Below are 14,107 nucleotides of genomic sequence, written 5' to 3'. Positions count from 1 at the left end.
GAAACCCTGTTGGAAATCATGATTAGGCTCTTTTTAACGAGTTCTTCTAACATCATAAACTTAAACATTTATAATTTTCTGGAATGCGCTTATGCCTTTTATTTAATAAATGCTTTCCTGTCAGAGTCTGAAGTGAAATGAAACAAAGTATTAGGAAAAGATAATGGCACAGCTTTCTCTTCCTTTGCACATATGGCCCAGCAGGTGTGTATGGCTTATCAGGGAACTGAAAAATTGGGCTAAATGGACACATTTCTGGAGTGTGAACTGCACAGCAGGTGATCTCTGAAGCAGAGAGCCAGCAGAGTGGCCTTTTTACTCCAGATCTCTCCCCTGTATGGCTAGGAAAAAAAAGAGAGAAACCTAAACACTGAATACAGCAAATGGATTTCTGAACCACGTGTCTCTTGCAGCAGGTATCTATTATTAAAGTGGATTAGAAAAACTAACCTATGAAGATCTTTGTCATTGAATTCCTTTGCAATTTATTCCCTAGGGATTTACATTCACTTAGTTGTAGTTTTACTGATGATAAGGAAATGTACACACTGGCATTATTATGCAGCTTAGTAGGTTAAAGTTGCAGTTGAGGGGCACCTGGGTAGCTCAGTCAGGTAAGCGTCTGACTCTTGATTTTGGCTCAGGTCATGATCCCACAGCTCATAAGATCAAGCCCCACGTTGGGCTCTGTGCTGATAGTGCAGAGCCTGCTTGGGATTCTTTCTCTCCCTCTCTTCCTTGTCCTCCCACCCCTCAAAATAAATACATAAATGTTAAAAAAAGTTGCCGTTGCTGGTTGAACAGACCAAATTTAAATGAGCCGGGTTATGGCCCAGGTGGACAGATCTTGGAAGATACCTGACCAGAAGGACCTTCATTAGAGAGTGAGTCGATTGAAGAGAGCTGTCATGGATAGGTGTGGGTAGTGACTGGGAATGGTCTGATGATTTGGATCTTCAGTCAGGATACTTGGCTAATGTTATTTCCTAGGACTGTTGGTAGAGGGTGGATAGAATCATGGGGATTGTGCAACAGCAGGCTGGGTCCACAGGGAAAGGGTCCAAAAAGAATAAACAAGAGGCATAATGAGAGAAAAGTACAGGAAATTAGAAAAATCAATGTTATGGCCCAAGCCCAGAACACGAACTAGGTTCTTTTCTCATATAGCTTTGTGTTTCTCTTTGGGAGAGTGAAATAGGGAAGGAGAAACCCAAACTGAGCTGTTTCACTGTAGTTTGAGACATTTTGTGGATCATATAAATCTCTTAAGTTGAAGGAGCATCATCTCTGCATTCAATTTTGATAACCTAAGTAGACCATACCACTTAATGATTTTACTGTATGTTTATGATGTTACCCAGTTAAAGCAGAGTTGACTCAATTAAGACAAAACAAAACAAAAAACCCTCCTCTCTCCCCACTCTATCAAGGATCAACTCAGTTCTTTTGAGCTTATGTCTCATAATGAGGGAAGATAATGAAGAAACTAATACATCGGAGGCTCCTTCTAGAGGTCTGCCGGGAAGGGCGAAGACTAAGCTAGAAATAAGTTATCAGAATCAGGCTGACGTAGAAGTGATGTAGAAGTCTGATTATGGTTGCTGTGCTTTGGCGTCTTTGATAGAAATCTGTGGGTGGGTTAGCCACGCTCAGTCCAGGCATGTTGACAAAGCCACCTTCTCTTACTATAATCTCTTGCCCAATTTGGGCTTCTTAGATTATGGTCAAACTCTGAATTTTAGAATGGTGAGCTCCTCACAGAGAGTTGGGACAGTACACACTCTATCATGATGACCATGGAGGAATATATTTAGAAAACAAATATTACAGAAGGACGCCTTTTGCTAAGTAGGGGTGAAGAAGGTGATAGAACTACAGGGGTGGCTCCAGGGACAGCTGAAGGATCATAGACCTCCAATTGTCCTGGTAGCATGGTGTGTTTGTCTGTATTACCACCACTTTGCTTGTGCTGTCAACCTGCCATCATAAAGGCAAATCATGACATGAAATTGAATTAAAATTTAAGAAAGGAGTGGGGCACCTGGGTGGTTCAGTTGGTTAAGCAGTTTCAGTTCAGGTTATTATCTCATGGTTTGTGGGTTCGAGCCCCAAGTAGGGCTCTATGCTGATAGTTGCGGAGGCTGCTTGGGATTCTCTTTGTCCCTCTCCTTCTGCCCCTCCCACTGCTCGCTTTCTATCTCTGTCTCTCAAAAGAATAAATAAATAAACATTTTTTAAATTAAGAAAGGAGAAGAGAAAAATTCGATTGAATTTTCCACAAAATGCAAAACAAATAAGGATTATATTAAAAACGAGATAAAAGATTTTACAAACCTAAATAAAGAACAACCTAAAAGAAATAAGCATAAAGTTTTTTATAGGGTTTATTGAATTTTAAAACAAAGTAATAATAAAAGTTAAAGAGCATGACAAAATTACGATCTTTTTTTATTTAATTTTTTAAATGTTTTTATTTATTTTGAGACAGAGAGATACAGAGCATGAGCAGGGGAGGGGCAGTGAGAGAGGGAGACACAGAATCCGAAGCAGGTTCCAGGCTCTGAGCTGTCAGCACAGAGCCTGACGCGGGGCTCAAACTCACAAACCGTGAGATCATGACCTGAGCTGAAGTTGGACGCTTAACTGACTGAGCCACCCAGGCGCCCCCAAAATTATGATATTTTTAAATAATGGTAAATAAAAAGTAATGATGAGACAGAGGCTGATTAGCAGAGAAACAAAAATGATTAAACATAAAAATGTATGATTTAAAATAAAAGCTAAAAAAGACAAAGGTAAAAGCAGGATGAAGGGAGATGAGGAAGGTGAATAACAAACATGCACCAGGAAAAATAAATTTAGCATAACTGAGTAACAAGCTAAAGCCATGCTGAGCTGCAGAGAAGAGATGTTTTTGTCAAAAGACAAAATAAAACCTGGAGAAAATGAGACAAGATATTAACTGACCCACCAGCTGGAAGCCAGCAAGTGGCAGAGTCTTAGCAGAATTCTCTGAGTTGGAAACAATTTTCCATAGTGTGAGGCCCCATTTAATAGAGTGGCTAATGGGTGAAGAACAGAGAGAGAGAGGAGCAGGTACTCATACTCCTGCCCTTCAGCACACCTTGGGCACCAGCGCCCACGTCAGTGTTGCTCAGTAATTAGGAGTGCTGGGCAGGGCCCCGGGGACCAGCAGCCTCAGCCCTGTGTGTGGGCTCCTGGGCTCTGCACCCCCCACTGCAAATTTAGGTGAAGCAGCTGTAGTTAATCCTTGATTATCCATCAGTTATGGAAGAAAGCATAGCGTATGTAATTTAAAATGATTTTTATTTGACCCCTCGGATGTGTGGTTTTTAATTAAAAACAAAAACAAAAACAAAAAAACAGAAACAAAACAAAAAAACCCAATTCATCTCATCCCACATCTCTTCCCTTCCCTCTCCCTAGAGGTCACTGCTGCTAACACTTTTCTGTTTCATTCTTGATGTTTCTCTCTGGATTTAAAACACTTATCGGATAGTTGTATAGGACTTTGTACATAAACGATAATCATAACTAACTTTTAAATGTTTACAGTATGCTAAGAACTAGAGCTGTATTATACCATGTCATGGTCTTTACTCATTTAATCCCTGCAGCGTTATTTTGATTTTGCAGATGTGGAAGTTGAGGCCAGTGAGATGAAATAACTTATCCAAGGCCACCCAGCAAATGAAGAGTGGAATGAGGATGTGCACTTAGAATCCCTGCTCTAAGGTATTATGATTTTCTGCTTTACTAATTGGGAGGGATCATCTTGTGCCAGTTTTATAGAACTTGTTTTTTTCCCTTAGCAATATATCATGGTGTTCTTTCCATGTGAGTATATAGGGATCTACTTCATTCTCTAAATTGCTATAGAGTATTCGGCATATATCAAAACTTAACTAATTATCCCCATTTATGAGCATTTAGGTAGTTTCTAATTTTGAGTACTGGGCACATTTATTCTTTTTAATAGATGTTTATTGAGTACCTACTACATGCCAGGAATTCTTCTTGGTGCCAGGGAATCAACGGTAAACAAAACAAAGGTCTTGCTGCCATGGATTTATTTTCTAGTGGGGGAAACAGACAGTAATCAAGTAACTATATGACCTATATCAAACCATGTAAATCTGTCAGCTCATAAGGACAGTGAAGTGGAATAGACAGAATAAAGGGATATATAGTAGGAGGGTGTCATTTTATACACGATGGTTAATGACCTATTTTTTCTCATTTAAGAAAAACTTTGAATTTTGAGATAATTATAGACTCACTGGAAGTTGCAAAGTAGTACAAATAATACCTTACCCAGATTTCTCCATGGTAATATCTTGCATGAGTATAGTGTCATATCAAAATGAAGAAAATGATAGTGGTGTAGTCTATAGGCCTCATTCAAATTCTCCCAGTTTTTACGTGTACTCACTGTGTGGGTGTATTTGTGTACAGTTCTGTGCAGTTTTATTACATGTATAGATTCAGGTAACCAGTTATCTACTTTTAAGTTGCCATTTGAATGAAGCCTAAAGGATGCGGGGATGCTAGGCCAGGGCATATCTGAATGCAGGGTACTTTAGGCAGGATGTACAAAGGCCCTGAGATAGGTGGGAAGCAAGTGTGGCTAAAGACGAGTTTTGATAGGGGATGATCAGAAGGGAAATGGGCTGGAGGAGAGAACTCAAACCATCCAGGTCTTTTAGGCCATGATGAAGACTGGTTTTTTACTCCGAGTGACATGTGTAGCTGTTGGAATGTTTTGAGTAGAGGAGTTATAGAATCAGACTTCTGTTTTAATTGGATCACTCTGGCTGCAGTGTGGAAGCCAGTAGACCAGTTAGGGGTATGAATCTATGATTATTCATAGTCAATTTCTCCCTTTTCTTCCATAAACAAGGATTATACATTCCTACTTTCTTGCTATTTGGTATGCAATGCCGCCCTACGGAAGTATCTCTGTGTCCCTTCTCCCCACCATTACCCATCCACCCAGTTGTCAAGCTGGATCATACAGCTGGCTCTGGTTTAGTGGAATGTGTGCAGACATGAACTACTAAAGCCCTTAAATCAGATTGCATGGTTCATTTCAGAATGAAATGGTTCTTCTCCCTGCAATGAGAGAATCAGGCTGGGTTCTTGGAATGAAAAGACCTGTGAAGAGCCACAACCCATAGCAAGTTTTCAGCCCTTATATAACCACATATAACTACAAGTGTGAGAAATACACATTTGATACTGTAAGCTATGAAGATATTGGGGTGGTTTGTTATTGCAGCAAAGCTGACTGATACAGACGTATATTGCAATAGGCCAGATAGTGGCGGTGTGGACTAAAGTGATAGCAATATATGTACAAACACATGAATTAGGATTTCTGTGGTGTAATTGCTGGGTTGGAGGGCATGTGCATTACTGTCAGTTTGTCCTTCTGAATGATTGTGTCAGTCTATACACCTACTGATTGTGTAAGATAATGCTTATTTCCTTACATCTTAGCAAACAGTGGATATCTATCTTTTTCTTTTTTTAATGTTTATTTATTTTGAGAGAGTACATGCATGTGGTGGGGGGAGCGGCAGAGAGACAGAGAGAGGGAGAATCCCAAGCAGGCTCTGCACTGACAGCGCAGACATGGGGCTTGAACTCACAAACCGCGAGATCATGACCTGAGTGGAAATGAAGAGTTGGACACTTAACCGACTAAGCCACCAAGTGCCCCTTTTTCCTTTTTTTAAGAATCTGATAACTAAATATGTTATTTCACTATATTTCACTATAGCATTTCCTTGATTACTAGAGAGATTGCGCATCTTTGCATATTTCTTTTTATTTCTTCTTTGGTAGCTAAATTAGGTTATCTAATCCCAACCTAATTCCAGCTCTTTTTCAATTTCTGCTGTTGTTCTCCAGTTTGATAATGTGTATAACTGGATGGCTGTGTGCCAGGAAGAGCTCTAAATCTTTCACATATATTGCCCAGTTTAACTCTCACAATAATTTTTTGAGATAGGTGTCATGACAATAGATAGTATTACCTCTTATGTAGGAGGGAGCTGGGGCCTGGAGCTATAATGTGACTTGATAAGAGCCGTACAGCTGGTGTTACAGTGGGACTTGAACCCAGCTCTACTCAAGACTCCAGCATTTTTTCCAATTTTCACATGGCCCCTGGGCATTAGCTCTGCCTGGACTATTTATGGTTCCCTGAACAGGTTTTGCTCTCCCTGACTCTCCTTTATTGTGTGGATGACTTATGTGTCGTCCAGATTCTTTCCAGTTCCCCTCATCTTTACAGATATTACATATTTCTTTCTTAATCATTCAATTCTATCAGGAATTTGGCAACTGGAAAATGTTTTCAGGAAGACTATGTACTTGGGAATGTCCCGAAGGACATTAGCTCCCTCACCTAGCACAGTGCAAGGCACCTCGTAGGCAGACGGTATTTGCTGAATTGCCTTGAACACAACCCTTTTCATATTATTTTATGCAGATTTTTAGTCCTTTAGTGTGTTTTAAAAATTTTGGTTTCTGTTTTATTCACCTTTTCTAATTTTTTTTTTTCACAACCAGTGTCAGCACCCTTCCTCACCATGTTGTGGTTTGCCGATTGGATAAGGAAGACTTCCAAGGCCCCTTCTGTGGCCTCTCCTGTCCACAGTCTGCACCTGTCCTCTCGTTGTAAGGATAGGCACTTGCAATGAGACAGAGTGGGTGAGATACCTAAAAGAGAACACAGGGAAATACATGCAACACTGAAAAACCTTCCTTGTCCCATTGCTGACGTATACCACTGCATATACCTTTCTAACGTGTCCTCTTCCCACATTGTAAAGTGCAAAGACATTCTTGTCACAAAAGGTTAATAACATATTATAGACTTAAAAATAGTTTCCTTTGCCTCTCTCCTGTTGAGTCATTGAAAAAAACATGTTTCATTCCTCCTACAAGTTTGGTTGAAAATGGGCAAACAATAGGCTTAATTTTTTCTTCTGTAGGAGTGTGTCTGCAGCAAATTCATATTGCTTCCCCATTCAGTGGCAGTAGGACTGATTCCTCCCTCCCTCATTTCTTTGTGGTGTCTACATTGTCTCTGAAAATATGTGTTCCAACTTCATTTTCCAGTGTGGTGAAACAGAGAAGTGTGTCTAACACAAAGTGAACAGGAAATAAGAGTGTGTTTTTATGCACAGAGAATGCAACTGCTATCCAAAGTCAGTTAATTAAAAAACGTCAATCTATGCAAACATGAAGAAATGGTCCAGCCGGAAATTGGACCAATTTGGAATTTGGTAAAGTCTACTTATTTTCAACGTGTCTCTAAATTTGGGGAAAACATCTTGGTTGAATGTTTACATAATCATGTGATGGGATATTTCTTTAAAAATATTGTCATTATCCCCAAGCTAAGTATTTATTCTTTTGTTTAGAATTTACATAAGGTAGTAACCTATGCTTTGGAAATCACACTAGAGGGGCTCCAATTCTTTTCTGCATCTAAACTCAATATGGATGAACCTTGGATTACTATGGTATTTTACTTTTCGGATTAACATGGTGAAAAAAAAATTTAATAGCAAAGAGCAAAGGTAAGCTCTAAGAGAATTTGGGTGTTTGGATCTGGTTGCTTCTTTTTAAAAAGAATTAATATTGATTGTAAATCCTTTGGTGATCAGAAGTACAAGGGAAATGTAATCACATTGTTGGTACATGGTTCTCACTAGTGTGAGTTAAATAATGTTCTCACAAACAATGGCAGCTTATTTATCTAACCTCATTGTTCCTTATAATGACTTTTTGGGATAATTAAGGCAGATTCCCTTAATCCCATAAATGTTTTTAGGAAAAACCTTTCTAAAATATATGGCAAACTTTCTTTTTGTTAAACTTACTGAAACTAGATGAAACCTCCTAATAGTTAAGAGAAACCTCAGAAGCATTCATTATTCTGTGGTGCTGGAGAGTCAAGAGCGCTAAAGATACAACAATAACAATCATCTTCATAGTAGTTACCATGTGTGATCATATAGGATATTGTGTGCAGGAACATTTCTGAGTGCTTTTTTCATATTAACTCATTCCATTCTTATTAGAACACTATGAAGTAAGAACCAGTATCGTTCTCATGTTGTAGATGAGTTAACTGAGACAGGGGCACAGGAAAGTTCAGTAATTGGCCTAAGGTGGCTCTGCTCACAGTGGGTAGAGCCAGGATTCACGTTCAGGAAGTCTGTCCCCAGAGCCTAGCCCCTCCGGCTTTATGGTCCCTAAAATAAGCATGAGTTCAGGCTCACGTTCGAATTTTGGCCTTGCCACTTGGCAGTTGAGTGAGGAGGTTAAGTTTGCCTAACTTTTCCAAGTTCTAATTTCCTTATCTTAAAATGAGGATGATAATGGCGCTGACATTACACGTTGTTGCAAGGAGACAATGAAATAGTGCAGGCAAACAGCTTGGCACTTAGGAAGACATCAAGAAGTGTTAGCTTTTTGTTGTCGTTGCTCTTTTTATTTCTGGCACCGGAAATCCCAGGTCCACTGTTGACTGTTATAGCTGATTGTAGGCAATCTACCTCACTTCTCCAAGCCACAGTTTTCCTTCTATAAAATGGGGATCTGTATGTTTAATAAAACAGCTCCATCCAGTTGAAAATATAATACTGTCATTTTGTGATCTGGATAAGAATTTTAAGAAAATATATCTTAAGGTGCCCTCAATATAACTTTGCTACTATGTGATGTTTTCCATTACTTTATTTCCAAATTTATTTACTTACTTTAGTGTTTTAAATTTTGTCAGAACCAACTCATTCATTCCTTCTTATTTCTTTCAAATGCTTGATTGCTTTTGAATGTCTCCTGTGTTTGTCTTTCATTTCTTAGTGCTGGCAGATTTGGTGTATCTGTTGCCATCAGTTGGGGTGGTTTGGCGGGAAAGGTTTCCCCAAGGGAGAAAGCCTTCTCCATCTCTTTTATGGGGAAAGCACATTGGCTTCAGTTACCTGTTTTTGACACATTCGTATTGTTGAAATTGATTTTATGGATCTTTCTTGAGACAGTTACAGCTCCTTTGTGTATTTTCCTTATGCTTTTGATGCAAACCTATTTCCTCTGGTTCTTTTCTGTACTCGCATATTGTTGCTATATAGATATGAATGCATACTTTCAAAAGGAAGGTACTACACTGTGCTTGGGTGAACACAGGGTGAACAGGTGTGCTTGGGTGAACACTGTGCTTGTTAGATGTGAGAACAACAAGCTTACATCAGCTTTTAAGCTCCTTCTCTGCCTGTGGTAAAGGCTCCGGAGTTTACGAATCAGTCTTTTTGCTGGTCAGGAGAAATGATGTGGAGGACACTTCCAAGGAAACTGCCATTGTGAAAACAGCCATGTCATAGAAAGAAATCATAAAAAGGGTATGAAACACAAAATCTACCCATAGATCTTTCATCTCCATGATGGCATTTTCAAGGGCTCTCAGTTTTCAATTCTTTTTAGTTTTTAAAATATGGTAATTATTTTAATCATCTGTTGGCATGTTAGTTAGGCATTACACTTTTTGAGTAGGTGATATTTTCATATGGTTCAAAAAAATAATATTTAAAGGGTAACATGGAGAAGTATCACTTTTGCCTGTTTTTGATCACTTCGTTTTTACACATTTGCGTCTTTTATTAGTTTCATACCTTTGAGATATACAAGCAAATATAGATATATATTCTTACTCTATCCCTTTCTTACACAACTTTTTTCTTCCTCTCCTCCTCCTCCTTTTTCTCCTTCTCCCTCTCCCCCTCCCTTTGTCCCTTCTCCCTCCTCCCCTTCTCCTCCTCCTCCTCCTCCTTACTCTATAACAATATGCTATTGACATCTTTCTATATCAGTATCTAGAGGTAAGTGGATATACTGTGTATGTAGCTGGTCTTGCATAGATACACATTTGGGTTATTTTATTTTTATTTTTTTTGCTGCTACAAATAATGCTATGGTGAATAACATTGTATGTATGTCAACTAGCACATGGGAAGTTTATCATGGATAAGTTCCTAGAGTTGAGATTGCTGGGTGGGGGGAAAATGAATTTGGAAGTTTTAGTTATGGCCAAATGGCTCTCCACAGGACATGGTACCTGCCAGTCAGCAAAGTAGGAGGTGCCTTTTTGCCCCCAGCTTTGCCAGCAGAATATGTTATCAATTGCTAGGCTTCTGAGAAATGGCATATTGTAGTTTTAACTTGAATTTGGTTTATTGCAAGTGATATCAGGCATTTTGCACAGGTTTAAGGGTGTTGGTCTCTTTTCCCACAATCCCTAGGAGTTTTTTTTTTTTTTTTTTTTTTTACATATTAAGGGAAATTAGGCTTTTGTTTATGGTATGAGTCACAATTTTTTTTTTTTTTGGCCATTTTGTTATTTATTTTGTGGCATTGCAAAGTATCTAGTAGAAATAAAAATAAATTGATGTAATAAATTTATCAATCTTTTTTTTTAATGGTTTTTGGACTTCAATCTGCTCAGAAAGGTCTTTCTCTGTCCAAAGTTATAGAGGAACTTGTCAGTGTTTTCTTCTACTAATTTTATAGTTTCATTTTTTTATATTTAAATTTCTGATTCCTTTGGAACCAACATTACCATTTTTCCAGAATATGATTCATTGTCACAGCACCATGTATTTTATTATTATTTATTTTCCATATTTAAAAACATTTTAATTCTCAGTGTAATTAACATACAGTGTTATATTAATTTCAGGTTACAATATAGTGATTCAACCATTTTGTATTAGTGCTCATCTTGGTAAGTGTATTCTTAATCCTCTTTATGTGTTTTATCCCCCATCCCTCCACACCCAGTACCATCTGTTTGTTCTCTAAAGTTAGAGTCTGTTTTTAGTTTTTCTCTTTTTTTTCTTTGCTCACTTGTTTTGTTTCTTAAATTCCACATATGAGTGAAATCATATGGCATTTGTCTTTCTCTGACTTATTTCACTTACCATTATACTGTCTAGATCTCTCCAAGTTGTTGCAAATGGCAAGATTTAATTCTTTTTTTCTTTTTATAGCTTACTAGTATCCATTGTATATATAGACTACTTTTTCTTTATCCATTCATTTATGGATTGGCATGGGCTATTTCCATAATTTGGCTAATGTAAATAATGCAGCAACAAACATAGGGATACATGTATCCCTTCGAATTAGTGTTTTTGTATTTTTTGGAAAATTGCCAGTAGTGTGATTACTGGAGGATCATAGGGTTGTTTCATTTTTTTTAACTTTTTGAGGAAACTTTATACTGCTTTCCACAGTGGCCAAACAGTTTGCCTTCCCATTGATAGTGCATGAGGGGTCCTTTTTCTCCACAGCCTTGCCAACACTTGTTTCTTGTGTTTTTGATTTTAGCCATTCTGACAACTGACAAATATCACATGATATTGTGGTTTTGATGTGCATTTCTCAGATGATGAATGATGTTGAATATCTTTTCATGTGTCTATTGGCCATCTGTATCTCATCTTTGGAGAAACGTCTATTCATGTCTTCTGTCCATTTTTAATTGGATTTTGTTTTTTGGGTGTTAAGTTGGATACTCACCCTATATCAGATACATCATTTGCAAATATCTTCATTCAGTAGGTTGCCTTTTAGTTTTATTCATTGTTTCCTTCATTGCCATGGCCAATGTCAGGGAAATTACTGCCTGTGCTCTTTTGTAGGATTTTTATGGCTTTAGGTCTCACATTTAGGTCTTTAATCCATTTTGAGTTTATTTTTGTGTAAGGAAGTGGTCCGGTTTCATTCTTTTGCATGATGCTATCCAGTTTTCTCAACATCATTTGTTGAAAAGACTGTCTTTTCCCATTGGATATTCTTCCTGGTTTGTCAAAGAATAATTGACTATATAATTAAGGACTTATTCCTAGGTTCTTTATTCTGTTACATAGATCTGTGTATCTTTTTGTGCCAGTACATACTGTTCTGATTACTGTAGCTTTGTAGTATATCTTGAAATCTGTGATTGTGATATTTCCAGCTTTTCTGTTCTTTTTCAAGATTGCTTTGGCTATTTGGGGTCTTTTGTGGTTCCATACAAATTTTAGGATTATTTGTTCTAGCTCTGTGAAAAATGCTATTGACATTTTGATAGGGATTACATTAAATATGTGGATTGCTTTGGGTAGTATAGACATTCAAAAATTTTTTTTATATTTTTAGTTTTTTTTAAAAGTTATCTTTTAATTTATTTTGAGAAAGAGACAGAGAGAATGAGTGGGGGGGGGCAAAGGGAGAGGGGGATAGAGGACCTGAAGCAGGCCCTGCACTGACAGCAGCGAGCCCAAAGTGGGGCTCCAACTCACGAAACTCGAAATCATGGCCTGAGTTGAAGTCAGATGCTTAACTGACTGAGCGACCCAGGTACCCCAAGACATTTTTTTTAAGTTTATTTCCTTATCTTGAGGGAGATAGAGTGAGGGAATGTGAGTGGGGGAAGGGCAGAGAGAGAGGGAGAGAGAATCTCAATGCAGGACTTGAACTCATGAACCATGAGATCATGACCTGAGCCAAAATCAAGAGTCGGACACTTAACCAACTGAGCCACCCAGGCGCTCAGGTAGTTTGGACATTTTAACAATATTTGTTCTTCCAATTCATGAGCATGGAACTTTGTTCCATTTGTTTGTGAAATCAATTCCTTTTACTGTTGTTTTATAGTTTTTGGAGTATAGGTCTCTCACTTCCTTGGTTAAGTTTATTTCTAGGTATTTTATTATTTTTGATGTAATTGTAAATGGGATTGCTTTTTATACTTTATTGTTAGTGTATAGAAATGCAAAGAATTTCTGTACATTGATTTTGTATCCTGTGACTTTACTGAATTCATTTATCCGTTTTAGTAGTTTTTTGGTGGTCTTTAGGCTTTTCTGTATATAGTGTCATGTCATCTGCAAATAGTGAAAGTTGTACCTCTTTTGTATCAATTTGGATGACTTTTATTTATTTAGTTTTTTGTTGTCTGATTGCTGGGGCTAGTACTTCCAGTACTATGTTGAATGAAAGTGGTGAGCATGGATATCCTTGTCTTTTTCCTGATCTTAGGGGAAATGCTCCCTGTTTTTCACCATTGAGTATGATGTTAGTTGGGTTTTTCATATATGACCTTTATTATGTTGAAGTATGTTCCCTCTAAACCTACTTTATTGAGGGTTTTTGTCATGAATATGTGTTGTACTTTGTCAAATGCTTTTTCTGCATCTATTGAAATGATCATATGCTTTTTATCCTTTCTTTTGTTGATGTGATATATCATGTTGATTGATTTGTGAATATTGAACCACCTTTGTATCCCAGGAATAAATCCCACTTGATCATGGTGAATGATTGTTTTTAATGAATTGTTAGATTCAGTTTGCTAATATTTTATTGAGGATTTTTGCATCTATGTTCATCGCAGATATTGGCCATCTGTTTTTGGTAGTGTCTTTATCCGGTTTTGGTATTGGAATAATGCTGGCCTCAGAGAATGAATTTAGAAGCCTTCCTTCCTCTTATATTTTTTGGAATAGTTTGAGAAGAGTACGTATTAACTCTTCTTTGAATGTTCGGTAGAAGTCATCTGTGAAGCCATCTGGTCCTGGTTGGAAGTTTTTTTGATTACTGATTTAATTTAATTGCTAGTAATAAGTCTGTTCAGATTTTCTATTTTTTCCTGATTTGGTTTTGGGAGGTTATATGTTTCAAGGAATTTATCCATTTTATTCCTTTCTGGTTGTCCAATTTGTTGGCATATAATTTTTCATATTATTCTTTATAATCCTTTGTATTTCTGTGGTGTCAGTTGTTATTTCTCCTCTTTCATTTCTGATTTTGTTTATTTGAGCCCTCTCTCTCTCTCTCTCTCTCTCTCTCTCTCTCTCTTTTTGATGATTCTGGTTAAAGGCGTATCAATTTTGTTGATCTTTTCAAGGAGCAAACTACTGCTTTCATTGATCTGTTCTACTTTTTTTTTTTAGTTTCTATTTCATTTATTTCTGCTCTAATTTTTATTATTTCCTTCCCTCTGTTGGTTTTGGATTTTTTTTTCAAAAAA

General features: G+C 37.5%; 1 long non-coding RNA gene across 1 annotated transcript; it reads left to right on the top strand.

Annotated features, from left to right (window-relative positions):
* The first annotated feature begins 209 nt into the window (after window positions 1-209).
* Window positions 210-8,827, top strand: LOC131484042 (uncharacterized). Its single transcript, XR_009247987.1, has 4 exons — window positions 210-416; window positions 3,658-3,756; window positions 6,598-6,705; window positions 7,150-8,827. It is a non-coding gene; the product is annotated as an uncharacterized LOC131484042 (long non-coding RNA).
* Window positions 8,828-14,107: the final 5,280 nt, after the last annotated feature.

This window comes from Neofelis nebulosa, chromosome 8 (assembly GCF_028018385.1).
Source record: "Neofelis nebulosa isolate mNeoNeb1 chromosome 8, mNeoNeb1.pri, whole genome shotgun sequence".
Lineage (NCBI taxonomy): Eukaryota > Metazoa > Chordata > Mammalia > Carnivora > Felidae > Neofelis > Neofelis nebulosa.
Note: the sequence above shows the minus strand (reverse complement) of the source record. Positions and strands in the feature narration are given on the sequence as shown.